The following is a 16,506-nucleotide window of genomic DNA, read 5'->3' on the forward strand; positions in this document are numbered from 1 at the left end:
TTCACTTATCCATTTTTGATTAGGTTATTTGTTTTCTTGATGCTGAGTTTCTTGAGTTCTCTGCATATTATAAATGTTAGTCCTCTATCAGAGGAATAGGTGGCAAAAATTTTCTATTCTGTTGGCTCTCAATTTGGGTTCTTGTGCTGTTTCTTGTGCTGTATAAAATCTTCAGTTTAATGCATTCCCATGTATTGCTTCATATTTTAGTTTCTTGTGCCTTTTGAATCTTATTGAGAAAGGCTTTATCTGTGCCTACGTGTTGCACTGTTGGACCTATGCCCTGTTCAAGAAGCTGCAATGTCTTTGGTCTAATTTCCAAGTCTTTGATTTATCTTGGATTGACTCTTGTGCAGGGTAAGAAAGTGGTGTTTATTTTTGTCCTCCATATGGTTAATCAGTTTTGCCAACACTATTTGTTCAGGCTGTCTTTTTTCCAGTGTGTTTTTGGCTCTTTGTCAAAAATAAAATGGCTCTAAGTGTGTGGGTTTGTTTCTAAGTCTTCCGTTCTGCTCCATTGGTCTATATATCGGTTTTTGTGCCAGTACCATGCTGTTTTTATTAGTATGGTTTGTAGTATAGTTTGAAGTCAGGAATTGTAATTCCTCTTGTATGATTTTATTGCTGAGAACTACTTTGGCTATTCTGAAATTTTGTTGTTTTAAATAAACTTAAGAACAGATTTTTTCTGTCTGTAAGAAATAACCTTGATAATTTAATGAGTACTGCATTGAATCTGTTGATCACTTTTGGAAGTATGGGTATTTATTTTTTATTCTGCCTATCCATGAACATGGAAAATCTTTCCATCTTCTAAGATCTTCTTCAATTTTTTTCAGTGTTTTGTAACTTAATTTGTAGAGGTCATTTACCTCCTTGGTTAAGTGTATTTAAGTATTTTTTTGTGGGATATCATGAATGTAAGTGTTTTCTGGATTTCTTTTTCAGTGGATTTATGGTTGGTGTACAGAAAAGCTTCTGATTTTTTAAGATTAATTTTTCTATCCATACACTTTGCTGATTTTTTTTTATCAGTTCTATAAGCCTTTGGTTGAGTTTGTTGGGTCTTCTTAGTATCATGTCCTCTGCAAATAGTGAAAGTTTGATTTCTTCTTTTCCTATTTGTACTCCTTTGATTTTGTTTTCTTGCCTTATTGCTCTATCTAGAATCTAAAGTAGTATATTAAAAGAAGTGGTGATATGAACATTCTTGTCTTGTTTCTCTTGTTCAGGAAAATTCTTGTAGTCTTTTTCTTATTTAATATAATGCTGGCTGTGGGCTTATTGTAGATTGTTTTTATGGTTTTGAGGTATGTTTCTTCTATTCTAATTCTTGGCAGTGCTTTTTAGCATTAATGGATGTTGCATTTTTTTCAAATGCTTTTTTAGCATCCGTTGACATGATCGTGCAACTTTTTTGTTCTGTTGACATGACGAATTACATGAATTAATGCTCATGTTTTACCAGCCTTGCAGTTTTCTCCAGGAAGCCTGGTTCTCTGAGTTTTTCTCATTCTGTGTAGATGGCTTGTATCAATGGTCTGGATCTTTTGCTAAGCATAGGTCACCCTCCATGCTTTCCATTGATAGGGAGCCTGAATATTATTCTGCCTCTGTAGGTGGCAGATGCCTCTGGGAAAAAAGAGTCTCTGTTTTTCAAAGCTAGGGTGAGCTGGTATTACTTCTCTCTGTTCACCACAATTTGGTGGCCTGTGATGATCCTGGAGATTCTACTAGTTGAATCTAGTGTGACGTATAGGTCCTTCTTCACAAATTTTTACTGATGCAGAGTCTGAGTCTGTCTGAGCCTCTGCTATATCTAACAGCAGACTCTGCCCTTACCTTCACCAGGTTGAACCACAAAATCCCATACCCAGAGAGGTTTTTTTGGTAGTGGGAGACCCTGGGGGTGCTGAGCTGAACATTCTTTGGTGTGGATGGCAAATCCACTTATGGAGTTGTTGAGAACCACTCTGGATCTCTGGAGGGTGTGGTGAGCTCAGCCACACTGATTCAAGTTGTAGATAGTGTTTGGGCAGAAGGAACTCATGGCTTACAATTCTGATTGTCTGCAGCTACTTACTTTATTTCAAGTCACTGTTTTCCTGTGAGTCTTTGGAGTCAAGGAAGTGAGACAGGATGACATCACTGTGCCCCCCACAACTGCAGCTGTTGATGGCAGGTGGGGTTCTATTTTGCTCACTCACTCATTAGTCCTGTAGCTTTTTTTTTTTTTTACTGCTGCTTTTTACTTATCATGTTCTATTTAAAGTTATGGTTTGGCCGGGCGTGGTGGCGCACACTTGTAATCCCAGCATTTGGGAGGCTGAAACCGGAGGATCGCGGTTCGCGGACAGCCTCAGCTACTTAGTGAGGCCCTCTGCAACTTAGTGAGACCCTGTTTCAAAATAAAGAATAAAAAAAATAGGGCAGGGGGTGTGGCTTAGAGGTCAAATGCCCCTGGGTTTCATCCCCAGACCCGCAAAAAAATAAATTAAATAAATAAAGTTATGGTGTGTTCTTGTTTTTGTAAAAATGCTGTTTTTAAAGCAATGGAGATCAGAGATATTTTCTGCTTTCCTTAGTCGCAATCTTTCTAGAAGTCTTGTCTGCACACTTTATCAAACAAACTCTTTATAGCCTTAAGAATGAGATATATGCCACTACATTAATACAGGAAAATGTCAACACAGTTTTCATAGCATTAATCTTACAAATAGAATATCAGTTAAGACTTCTCAGACCTAAAGAACAGTATAAGCCAATGAATCAATTAGACATACACAGAGTATTAAAATGACAATAATAGCATACTCATTTTTCTTGGATGTTTATTGAATCTTCATTAAAAAAAAACTCAATCTAGGCCACAAAACAAATGATAGCCAATTAAAAAATAATGAAGTTTCTTTCATATTTATAGACATTAATGGGATGAAAGTAAAAATAAACAATAAGATGACCAAGAGGAATTACAAATTTATAAAGATCAATGCTACTTTTCTACATTAAAGACTGGATCAAAAAAGGAATAAGATAAGGAAAAATGTATAATTAAAGCAGAGACAAAATATTTTGGGAGTCTTTGGGACATTTGTAAGCCATTTTAGGATGGATATTTCTAGCATTGAGTTTCCACCTTAGAAAAATAGAACAACAAATGCTGGAAAAGCTGTGGAGAAGTGGAAAGTCTAATACATTGTTGGTGAGATTGCAAATTAGTTCAACTACTTTGAAAAATAGAATGAAGGATTCTTAAAATGGGAATGAGCTGGACCTGTTGGTGCATGCTTGTAATCCCAGCATTTGGGAGACTGAGACAAGAGAATTGTGGTTTACTGAGCACCTCAGATGAAGCTTAGTGAAGCCCTTTTCAACTCAGTGAGACCCTGTTTCAAAATAAAGAATAAAAAATTGGACTGGGGGGTATCTCAGAAGTAAAATGCCCCTGGGTTCCATCCACAGTCTTGCAAAAAAAAGGAAAATGGAGGAGATGGAGGAGATGGAGGAGGAGGAGGAGTAGGAGGAGGAGGAGGAGGAGGAGGAGGAGGAGGAGATGAAGGAGAATTGGAACAAATCGGTGATCTACCAAAAAAAAAAAGGTTATCAAAGTGCCATAGTAATGCAATGAAATCTGTGTTCACAGCTGCACAATTCACAATAGCCAAACTATAAAACCAGCCAAGATCTTCATCAACAGGTGAAATGTATTACAAAACTATGGAATATGTACACAAAAATTTTTTGTAAAGAGGAACAAAATTACATTATTTAAAAGGAACTAGATTAAATTGGCCAAAATTATACAAGTGAGAATAGTCACAAAAAGTAAGCAATTCGATGTTCTCCATAATATGTGGAAGCTAGAAAGAAAAGGGGTCATAGGAGGAGCTCTAGATGAGGAAAGATAAATCATAGATGGGTAAATAAGGCTACCAAACTGAGTGGTGGAAAGGGAGAAGAGGGAAATTTTATAATGTACATGATGAACATTCACAAACATATCAAAGGCAATCTCTAAGCCAAACATGAGAAGGAGAAAGGGTGGAGAATATGAAATGGGAATTGGGTAAGGGTTAAATGAGTAATGTGTGGGTGGTACCCCATTTAAGATGTATGACTACAATGCACCAATGAAAAAAATAACAATCTGGTCTACTGAGAAAAAGAAAGGGAAATTCTACTTTTAGTTTATAAAAGCTGGATTTACAGTTGAGAGTATCATGTGAGAATTTATGTCACCTTTATTACTAAGTACATTTTATTAGTTAAATTATAAAATCAACAATAAAATTTTAGTAATTTAATATCAAATTGGAACAAGTAAATCTTTTTCTGGTAGTAATTTTGAATATTATTCATCATCATCTGATATTGTAAAATCTATTTGTACAAATTTTATATTAAAACAATGATAATTTAGCAATTCCCATTAAAATACCAGCGACATTCTTCATAGACCTAGAAAAATCAATCATGAACTGTATATGGAGAAAGAAAAGACCCAGAATAGCCAAAGCAATTCTCAGCAATAAGAACCATGCAGGAGGCATCACAATCCCAGACTTCAAATTATACTATAGTGCAATAGCAGTAAAAATAGCATGGTACTGGCACAATAACAGGTATACTGACCAGTGGATTTTAATAGAAGATACAGAAACAAATCCACACAGCTTTAGTAAATTAATCTTTGACAAAGGGGCCAAATTCATATGCTGGAGAAAAGATAGCCTTTTCAACAAATGGGGCTGGGAGAACTGGCTATCCATTTGTAGAAAGGATACTAAATCCTTACCTCTCACCATGCACAGGAATCAACTCGAGATGGATCGAAGACTTAGAAATTAGACCAGAGACTGTGAAGTTATTAGAGGAGAGCATAGGCTCAACACTACAACATATTGGCACAGGCAGGAACTTTCTCAACAAAACCTCCAAAGCTCAGGAAATTAAAGCAAGAATTAACAAGTGCGGCCAGGTGTGGTGGCACACACTTGTAATACCCATGCTTGGGAGGCAGAGACAGGAGGATTGCACAGGTTCAAAGTCAGCTGCGCTGTCTTAAGAGACGCTGTTTTCAAATAGAAAGTATAAAATAGGTCTGGGAGTGTAGCCCGGAGGTAGGTAGGAGGGCTTCCAGCAGCCCCACTACCACACAAACAAACAAAGAAACAAACAAAAAATGAGCTTTAGGAATAGGTTGTTAAAGAACAATAGAATTTATAATCCCATTACATCTAGTCGGAAATTTTACAATTTTCCCTGAGGATCATCAAAAACATTAACTAAAGCAATTTGTAAGGAAGTATAAAGTTTCAGAAGATTATGGACAGTTTTCTTTTTAAATCATATAGTAATATATTTGGTATCATATTTAAAGGGAGAAATAATCCTTTTTCTATCTTAGACAATTATTGCATACAAATGGTCAGTGTAAGGGATAATTGTTTTTGACCCCTTATGATGGGTACACACCCATTTTAATGGCTTCTTCTCCTGAAATATAATTTCTGTAGGTTTATTGGAAGTGCCCATAATCAATAATCCTATTTTTTGTTAGGTTTTTATGGTTGAATGCACGCCTCGGAGATTATTTACTTTTCTCATTTTAACTCTTGTTTTGTTTGTGTGGTGAGCACTTGCAGGCTGTCCAAGGAAGAGTCTCCTTCTAAAGTGGAAAAAGATGTTGTAGGGTACAATTTCGAATTCTAGTGGGTTGAATCCAATTAATAGCTCCTAACAATTTTTGCCTGTCATTTAGAGTACAATTAGCTGGGATGTCTATTTGGGCAATCTTTGGTTTCACTGTCTGCCTCTGCACTATATAACCTAGATAATCATGAGGAAGCATAGTTTGAATTTTCTTTGGGGCGATTTTCAAACCTTGAGCCTGTAAGGCTTGAACTGTTTCTTTAAGAAGATTAAGTGGGCCGGGCGCGGTGGCGCACGCTTGTAATCCCCGCGCTTGGGAGGCAGAGACAGGAGGATCGCGCAGGTTCGAAGCCAGCCGTGCTGGCGTAAGAGACCCTGTTTCAAAAATATAAAAATAGGTCTGGGAGTGTATCCCGGAGGAAGAAGGGCTTCCAGGCTTCCAGGAACCCCAGTACCACCAAAAAAAAAAAAAAAAAAAAAAAAAAAAAGAAGATTAAGTAGGGTTTCCTTTTTAGGGTGAACAAGTAAAACATCATCCATATAATGGAGCATGTATGCCTTTGGGCACAACTTTCTGATAGGCTGTGAGGCTGTGTCAGCAAAATATTGATACATAGTTGGAGAGAGGTAGTACTCTCCACTGAAGTCATTTTACAGGCTGAACATTATCAAGAGAGGGAAGAATAGAAACAAATCTTTGACCATCTTTGAGAAGATGCAATCTTTTAAATCAATTATAATGATCTATGAATCTTTGGTATCATGGGTAGGGCAGGCATGCCTGGCTGCAATGCACCCATGGGTTGAAGAGTCTTAATAATATTTTTTAGATTAATTAACATTCTCTATTATTTATTATTTATTTTTTACTTATTTTTTCACAGTTTAAGGATTTTTTTCCATTCTTTTTTTTCCTTTAAATTTTTTTTATTGGTGCATTATATTCAAACATCATATTGGGGTAAAAAACCTGTGTGTACAAACATGTACACATTACTGATTTAACCCCTACCCAATTCCCACCCCATTCCCTCCCCGTCCCTCCTTCCCTTGCTTGGCTTAGTGATTGACTTTGATATGTTTAAGTACATTGTGTGTTTTAGCGATTTTCCTCTTCCCCCTTCTTTCTCCTTCTTTAGATTGTCTTGTTTGCTCCTCTATAGGATTTCCTTTTTCAAGAGTTCCTCCTATGACCCATTTCTCCCCAACTCTCACATATTAGGGAAAGCATCTGATTTCTTATTTTTTGTGACTGACTAATCTCACTTAGCATAGAGGGCATAGGTTCAACACTGCAACACATAGGCACAGATAAACATTTCCTCAACAAGACCCCAAAGGCACAACAAATTAAAAGGAGAATCAAGCCGGGCGTGGTGGCGCATGCTTGTAATCCCCGCACTTGGGAGGCAGAGACAGGAGGATCGCGCAGGTTCGAAGCTAGCCACGCGCACTGGCTTAGGAGACCCTGTTTCCAAATTTAAAAAAAAAAAGTAAAAATAGGTCTGGGAGTGTAGCCCGGAGATAGAAGGGCTTCCAGGAACCCCAGTACCACCAAAAAAAAAAAAAAAAAAAAAAAAAAAAAGAAAGAAAGAAAAAAAAAAAGGAGAATCAATACATGGGATTGCATGAAACTGAAGAGATTCTGTTCAGCAAAGGAAACTATTAAGAACCTCAATCAAGAGCCAACAGAATGGGAGAAGATTTTTGCCACCTACACCACCAATAGAAGACTAATATCTAGAATATACAGAGAACTCAACTCTAAGAAAACAAAGCATCCAATAACAAAATGGGCAAGCGAACTAAATAGATACTTCACAAAAGAAGAAATTCAAATGGCCAATAAATGCATGAAAAAATGCTCAACATCACTGGCAATCAGAGAGATGCAAATCAAAACTACCCTGAGATTTCACCTAACTCCAACTAGAATGTCAATCATTCAAAACACAAACAAGGAATTTTTATTAAAGCAATAATTTTATAATCCAAATTATGTTTCCTTGTTCAATTATTAATTTTATTACTTAGAACAAAACTGATATTTTGAGCTATTCCACAGTAAAGAATTACAAAATTAAAGAAAGGAATGCTTCAAATTTTTGTACTTTGCTGAAAATTCTTTTTCCCAGGGTCTATAAAACATTAATTTGTTTTTATATTTTACTATATTTTGTGGTGTTTTGTTATTTTTGGTACTGGGTTTGATATAGGAAAGAATTAGCAATTGAGTGATATTCTCCTTTATCTCTATATTATTGGAAACAGGTATCATGACAGAAATCACTTCTGTATAATCCTCATCAATCACACCAGTATGGACAAGGAGGCCCTTTAAGGTATTGCTGCTGCAGCCAAGAATTAACCCTACAGCATTTTTTGGAATCAGGTCCACTTATTCAAGATTTATTTTATAAGAATTATTAATAACAAATAATTGTTGAGAATGAGGAGCTGGTAAGTCTATAGCAGCACTTCCTTGCCTGGCTGCAGTAAGTGTCATTATATTTGACAAAGTTACAGGAGTGGTCTTTTTTTGATCGCCATATTTTTTAAAAGATTTTATTATTTTAAGCTCCTGTTCAGAAAATTGTCTCTCATTTTGCTCAGGGCTGAGAGAACACCCACCCCCCCCCTATTAGTTTTTCTGATTTTTTTTGTAATTTGCTTTTGTCTTTATCAAATTTAGATCTACTTTATTATTTATTTATTTATTTATTTATTTATTTATTTATTTATTTATTTAAATATTTCCCTTTCTTATACCTAGGACATATTCTAGGGTGTGGCTGTTTTCCTCTCTTCTGTCCATCTTTCTTTACTTGTAGGGGAGCTCTACATTTTTTTTATATATCCTGGCTTCCCATAATTAAAACACTTTTGTTTACTTATATTCTGTATCCTTTTCTGTTTCAATTGTCTCTATCTGGGCATTACGTCTTACTGTTTCTATGTGTTGACATGCTTTGATATAATCAAAATCATTCCTGCTTTCATTAATGGGCCAAATAGCCATTTGGCAATCTTCATTAATGTTAAAAACTAGTTGTCTAATCAACATTTCTGACAAATTTGCATTCTTTTTAGTTTTTTAAATAGAATCCTGCAGTTTCTAATTAAAAGAACTATATTCTTCAGCGGGTCCCTGTAAGATTTTTGTAAATGGCTCTCCCATTCCTGTTTCAATTCTTTTGCCAAGCTATAACAGTGGCTTCTCGAATCCAATACAGCTGCTGTGGTTGTACATTTTGGACCTGAGTTCTTACATCTGACCAAGCTCCAGCTCCAGTGAGTTAACTCATAGGACAACAGGGCTGGATTTCCCCGAGCCATTTGATCATGCATAGTTTGTTTTGCCTCCTCATTAAGCCATATCTGCCATTGCAAATATTGTTGTCCTGTAAGGACCATCTTTGCTACTGTACAGAAATCATAAGGGATCCAGTTCTCAGCTCAAAAGTGCAAGAATTCAATGCAGTAATTAGAAACAGGCCCATAGAGTGTGCATGTTTTATTCAGACCCCTCCGATCAGTTTAAAAGTGACAGGAAAAGTGAAAGCTAGGTGTGCAGGATAGTCCCAAGATTTAAAAGACATAAGTCTGCAGAACTGATCCGCTCTTTGTTCTAAAAGGTATATGGTTTTTTGCCACAGGGGCCAAAGGGGGAGCGAGGACTGGTGCCATGACACTCATTCTGACTTCATTTCCTGGGATTTCTGAGGCAAACATTATCTCCTATTTTTTTAGCACGATCTAGATCTTCCTCTGACAATTTATATACATGAAGAAAATTTTCAGTTTCACTTTCCATATAAAAAACCATGCCATCAATTTGTTGGATAAGCATTCTAATTAAAGACTAAGTGACCCACCACTGATGGGAAATTTTCTCCCCTTGCCTATAGGCCTTCATTATATTTTCTCAAATTCTATTCCATATTTCTTCATCTAGAGTTCCTTTATCCAGAAGCCAATGATTATATTTGATTGCTAGTTCATAGCAATTTGGTAATTCCTCTTGTGTTATTTTCATCTTATATTGCTTTAAAAGATGATATACTATCTTTACAAAAGGATTTTTACTTTGTGTCCAATGGCTGCTCACCTCTTTCTGCAGTGATCTCTCCCTCTTCTCACATTAACTCCTTTAAGTCCCTGTTTTGCAGTACCATTTGTGGAGATTCCTCTCTGGGACTTGGGAGCGAGAGACCTGAAATGATGGACCTGGACAATTGCCTCTTTTCATGCAACTGACAAAATTTATTCTCTAAAGCTAGGTTTTTATACCCTCCTCCAGTTAGGTTAATTATAAAATCCTCATGGGAAAGAGTAAATACCAAAACACAATGGGGGGGGTAAATTGCTAATTTACAATCATAAGCAAGACAAAAAGACCTCATGAGACATTATAGGTCTTGTGATTAAGATCAGCCTCCTGCTCTCACTGGTGGGCCTTAGAGGGTAAATTCCAGAGAGGACAGGAGTCACACCCAGAGTTTTTGGAGGATTTGGCCTTTTGTAGAATCTTCTTTGACTCTTTCAGAACCTTTTGTTCCTCAGGCTTCATCCCTGTCCTCTGTCAACAGAAGGCAAAAGTTATGAAAAAATTCTGGCTGAGCACTAATCCCATAAAAGCCTGAGCTCAAGTCTGTTTTAAGTGTGGAGATAAAGGGTATCTCTGGTGTAAATGCCCTCAACCAGGACAAAAAGGGTCTCCAAGGCCCTGCTCACAGTGCAAGGGAAACCATTAAAAGTCTGGGTTCCTGAAGGTCCAGAGGGACCTGGGGTCCTCAGATCCAAGTTCGCAGTGATAAGTTCAAGGGCCATTTCTGCAGGCTCCCTAATAAAGGGAGCCTGCAGAAATGGCCAGCCAATACAACATTTCTGTACTCAGTATTCTGCCTTCTTCTGGGTTGACCTCCAATTCCACCATTCTTAGTTATACTAGAGATTCCAGATCCTCTGTTAAAAAGGAGATATAATGTCAGGGAACCACCTGTTTGTTTTTTTCCCTCTTTTGCTGGCTGTAGTAAAATTATTGCGCAAAGTTTTTTTTTTTAAATTTATTTTTTATTGGTGCACTGTATTCATACATCATAGTGGGATACAAACTTTTGTAGACATACATGCACACATCGCCCAGTCAGCCCCCACCCGATCCCCACCCCATTCTCTCCCCATCCCTTTTTCCCATGCTTGGCTTAGTGGTTGACATCTAGTATTATAGCAATTTATCCAAAATAAAAAATGATAATCTCACATAACAGTTTCATTTGTCTGATACCAAGCTTTTGATGACTTAAAGATAACATTTCAATATTTCTTTTTACTTTCTTTCTTACCAGAGAATATTTTTTTCTATTTTTTTTAGGTGAAACTATCATACATTTATTTATTTATTTTTCAGAAAAAAAATCTATCCTAATATGGAATATGGACTCTAGATACCCAAAACAATCTTGAAAAAGAACAAAGCTAGAAGATATATATTTTCTGATATCAAACCATATAAAGCTACAATAATTGAAACAGTGTAGTACTATTCTAAAGGCAGATATATAAACCATTGGAGTTAAATAAAAGCCTAGAGATAAATTCTTCCCTATATTGTCAAATTATTTTTGAAAAGGTTTCCACGAACATTTGGTGGTGGAAATAATAATCTTTTAACTAAATATTGTTGAAAAATAATAATTACATGGAAAAGACTAAAATTGGACCCTTACCTAATCCCATATACAAATATTAACTCAAAATAGATAAAAGACCTAAATATAAATCTTAAGACTATAAACTTTTAGGAGAAAATCTGGGTCATAAAACCTCACAACATTGAAATTGGCAGTGATTTCTTGGATATGATTTCAATGGCACAGGCAACAGAAGAGTATACAAACTCCCTAAAAAAAAAATTGTATATCCAAAGACAATGTAAACAGAGTTAAAAGTTACTAATAGAGTTGGATAAAATATTTCCAAATGCTATATCTGAAGGTATATTAATATTCCAACTAGAAATCCTAAAAATTAACAACAATAATGGCAAACAATACAATTTAGTGATAGGTAAAAGACTAACATAAATAATGAATCTCCACAGATAATCAATCTTAGTTGTCTGTTGCATGGAAAATCTTGTTTCTCTGGTTCTGGTGTGTTACCTATTTCTTCTTTGTAGTTAATCTCTTTGAGTATTTTCTCTAGTGCTCTTTTTGAAGACATAAATTCCTTCAGTTTCTGTTTGTCATGGAAGCTTCTTATTTCTCCATCTAATTTGATAGAAAGTTTTGCTGGGTAGGAAATTTTTGGCTGGAAGTTGTTTTCTTTCAGAGTTTGGAATATGTTACTCCAAGCCCTTCTGGCTCTCATAACTTGGTTTGGGAAGTCTGGAGTGATTCAAATTGGTTTGCCTCTGAATGTCACTTGGCCCTTTGTTTTTGTTGCCTTTAAGATTCTCTGCTTGGCTTCCACATTGGTCATTTTGACAATTATGTGGCGTGGGGATCCTCTTCTCTGATCCTGTCTAAAGGGAGTTCTATAAGTTTCCTGGACCTGTGTATCAACCTCTTGCTCTATGTTTGGAAAATTTTCTGCTATTACTTCCTTGAAGAGATTGTTGATCCCTTTGGTTTCACTTTCTTTTCCCTCCTCTATTCCAATTATTCTTAGGTTAGCTCTCTTAAAATGGGCCCATATTTCTTCAATATCAGATTCCTGCTGTCGGATATTTTTTTCTAGATTAGAAACTATGCATCCATTTTTGGAATGATCATCTTCTAAGAGCGAGATTCTGTTCTCCATGTGGTCTAATCAGTTGTTTGTGCTTTGAATTGAGGCCTTTACCTCATTAATTGCATCCTTTATCTCTTTTTGGCTCTCTCTGAGTTCTTTTTGAAGCACCTCTATTATTTCTGCAGTTATTTTCCTGATTTGATCTTCTAGAAATCTCTGATTTTCAGTTTTATCGTGTTCTGATGTTGTGGGGTTGTGGGCATTCATTGCTCCAGTATTATTCCTCTTTCCCATGATTTCGGAAGTTTGTGCCTTCTCTGGGTTCTTCCCTTGGGTCACTATGACTTCACTTAAGGTGTTCTGGATCTTGAGTCTCTAGTATCTCAGACCCCACTACTCCTTTACTGGGTTGTATCACAGAGTCTCCAACCCAGAGAGTCGATAGAGGCTGCTTTAGACTGTGGGGGGTGCCAGGTTGCACGTTCTCCTATGGTGTGATATCTCTGCCACCGCCACTCCCCCACTGGGTCAAGACCCAGTGAGTACAGTACTGGGATTTCTCCTTTGTGGCCCGCAATTTGACTCACTGTTCTTGAGTACACAGATGTAGCTGTACTGGACTTGGTGAATTCTCTGCTGCTGCCGCCGGTGGCAATATAGTGCCACTGCTACGTCCTCGGCTGTGGGGCTGGCGTTTTTTTTCTTGGTTTTGATTTCCACTCTGAATCCTTGCAGTGTGTGCTGAGCTCAGCTACTGGGAGCTTTAGTTGCTCCCTGCACTGAGAAATCCCACCTGGCTGTTCTGCAGCAGCTCACCTCGGCTTGCTGTAGCCATCTGGTGAAGTCGCCGCTGCCGCTGGCAGTAAAGCGCTGCTGCTGCGTCATCAGGCATGAGGCCGATGTATCTCCTTTGTGGCTCTGAGCTCTGTTCTCAGTTTGCTTTCTCTCTGGAGCTTGGTGATTTTTTGTTTCTCTGGTGATGGTGTTTTCTGGCTATGAAAGGCGCTGATTTTGTGGTAATGGAGATTGGTTGTTCGCGGGGCTCTTAAGCCCCGCTTTTCTCAGTCGCCATCTTCCCGGAAGTCCTTTTTTTTTTTTTTTAATTTAATCTCAACCAGTCTTAGCTAAAATGTAAACTCCCAAAAAGCTGTCCAGATTGTCATAGAAATTAGAGCTCTGTGAGATGTGATTAAATACAATATGCATTGCTTTTAAAGTTATTTTTTCTTTGACAAAATTAATGTTTTAAGACACTCGTGAGACTTATGTGATGTCCTGGTTTTCTGTGGTAATCTATAATACAGTTATAGAATTATGTGATTACATATGGTATGCATTGTCTATGTTTTTATTCCTTTTTTCAAAATTAATGTTTTAAGGTGCTGGTGATGTTTACTTGATGTCTTAACTTTTTATGGTAATCTATAATTAAATTATTAAGTTGGAAAAATGTAAAATGTTATACTTTAAAATGTTTTTAACTTCATAAGGCTTAAAGTAACACTTAAGTCTTTTAAATGGTTTTTAAATTGGTGGTATATGAACAGCATTGTGAAATGATTTTTGGTTTTTTTTTTTTTTTTTTTTTTGGTTTGGCTCATATGTAAAACCAAGAGACAAATGTAAAAGGTTTGTGGGTGTAATGTTGGTAAATAAAAAGAAAGAAAATTTTGTAAGATTAAGAAAACATTTTGTATAAATTAAGGTTTTTCATAAGATTGTCCAACATGGGAAAGAAAGACCAGAATGAAGATCAGAGGGTTAAAGGAAATCATAAAGTATTTGTGAGATATTTGTGTGCATATGTGATAAAGATGGTTTTATTAGTTAAAAGACAGTAGGTTTTTAGTAAGCCTAACTCTTATATATTCCCAAGAGGAAAGTGCTTCTAGATACAGAATCTCAAGTATTTACAGACTATCAGCAGGTTTAAGTAAACTTCAAACAGTGCCAGAGGGAAAGGGAAAACCTTTATTTTGTCCAGGTGACCTGGTACTAATGACATCATCTAAAATATTTATTCAAATCACCCCCAAATCTATTTCAGGTCTTCACAGTACTAATTTCTGGATTTACATGGCTCAAAATATACTAGCTACATTTCACTTTTGTATGTTTAAATCTTAAGTCAACAAAACAGGTTTTAACTTCTTATTTAATTGGTTTAGGCCTAACAGAATAGGATATCAAAAGACAAACAAATATTGACTTAAAGTTCTTTTTAGATTTTTTATGGTTATAATTCTCATAGAAATGTTCAAACAATGGAAGACACCATTCCAACCTTGGTAATTGTCCCGAGAGACTGTGTGTGGGACCCATGCTATGTAATCTAGAATGTAATTATACTACAGACAGTCTGGTCCCAGTGTCAGACTTACATCTACCCTTAGGCTGATCAGTTTTCTGTTTAATTTTTCTTATTCCATCATCCCTAAAGGCTTCTAAGGCTGCTGTTATGTTGGCAAACTCGGGATGATTTTACCTACTCCCCCAGTGGCCCTTCATTTACAAGTCATTTTTTTTCTTCTTTATCATCTGATTGTAATGATAATTTACATCTTTGGTCCCCAGGCCTTGTTGCAGGGTTATTTCTCACTTTAGTAGCCATCTCTGGATTAATGTTAGATGCCTATATGTGAATTAATCAACTCAACTTTTTATTCGCTAAGACAGTTACTGACTCAGCCTTGGCTTTAGCAGCTATCAATACTGGACTTGGCAAAGTATGCCAAGACACTCTAACAAAACAAAACAAACAAACAAAAAACCCAAAACAACAGAGAAACTATTAATTATTTGCTCTTGCTTCATCATATAGGGTGTCAAGAGTTCCCTGGAATGTGTTGTTTTAACATCACTGATAATTCAAAAAAGATAACCAGTTTAATATCATACACAAAGGAACAATGAACACATATTCAACAATATAAAGTTTTTTTTTTTTGGTGGTACTAGGGTTCCTGGAACCCTTCTACCTCCAGATTATGCTTCCAGACTAATTTTATATTTTTATTTTGAAGCAGGGTCTCTTAAGCCCACAAGGCTGGCTTTGAACCTGTGCAATCCTCCTGTCTCTGCCACCCAAGTGCGGGATTACAAGTGTTTTTTTGGATATAGTTCATCATGGATAACATGGCCCATGCCATTTGTAACTCCCCTTCTTATTCTCCTTGTCATTTTGCTTTTGGGGCCATGCCTGCTAAACTGTATTTTAAGTTTTGTTTCTTATAGGCTTGAAGCTTTTAGACTTCAGATAGTGCTACAAATGGAGCCAAAGATGAACATTTATTGAAACCCTTTGGACAGCAATAGAGACACTCACCCATCTGACTCTCTCAACACAAAGCTGCATGCATGTATGCTAAAGCTGGAGCCCCACTACATCATCCCTGTTCAGCTTGAAGAAGGTAGACTGAGTCAGCATCCTTATTCCTTTGCTATGGGTACATGCATGTAGTAAAATTAGGGAAAAAATTGATGGGGATTGAGCTCATGTTAATTGTTAATAAGAAACTGTAAAAATAAAAATGTATTTTCTTCATTTAACTTTGACCTGACAGGTGTCAGAAAGTTACTAGATAGAGGGGGGACTGTACCAGTATTGGGAAAAGGCTTCAAAATATATTAATGTACCAGTATTGGGAAACATTTTCAATTTTCAAAATATATCTTTGGTAGTAAAAAACAAAAAACAAAAAAAACAAAAAACAAAACAAAACAAAACAAAACAAACAAACAAACAAAAAACAAAGCCAGGAGCTTCAAGAAAAGGACTGCAGATCTCCAGGCACCAAGTGTAATGAGTGAGAGAATAGAATTGTACTAGTATTGGGAAGAGGTTTCAAAATGTATTAATGTGTCAGTAGTGGGAAAGAAGCCCAATTTTAAAAATATATCTTTTATACTAAAGAAAGCCAGGGCTAGCTAGCAGAGACTTGTAATTTCCATTTGTAAAAGAGGAAGGCTGGAGCCAGGAAAGAAGGTTTCTTTACATTTCTAAAACAATTTCACACATCTTGGGGGATAAGACAAAAGGTAGAAGCCTGTGTTTGGAGACAGGAATGCTCCCCCCTCCTGCCCCAAATCTGGCTGCTGAGATAGCAGAAGCAAAGC

At 36.5% G+C, this 16,506-nt stretch overlaps 2 protein-coding genes across 2 annotated transcripts in view; both read right to left on the bottom strand.

Moving 5' to 3' along the window:
* The window catches only part of LOC308279535 (F-box-like/WD repeat-containing protein TBL1XR1), a gene marked incomplete at both ends in the record, with an annotated part of 935,328 nt that overhangs the window by 838,239 nt on the left and 80,583 nt on the right, over positions 1–16,506 (bottom strand).
* The window catches only part of LOC308279547 (amelogenin, X isoform-like), a gene marked incomplete at both ends in the record, with an annotated part of 119,274 nt that overhangs the window by 60,758 nt on the left and 42,010 nt on the right, over positions 1–16,506 (bottom strand). The window lies entirely within an intron of this gene.

The sequence above is a fragment of the Muscardinus avellanarius genome, assembly GCF_963383645.1.
Source record: "Muscardinus avellanarius genome assembly, chromosome: Y".
In the NCBI taxonomy this organism is placed as follows: Eukaryota; Metazoa; Chordata; class Mammalia; order Rodentia; family Gliridae; genus Muscardinus; species Muscardinus avellanarius.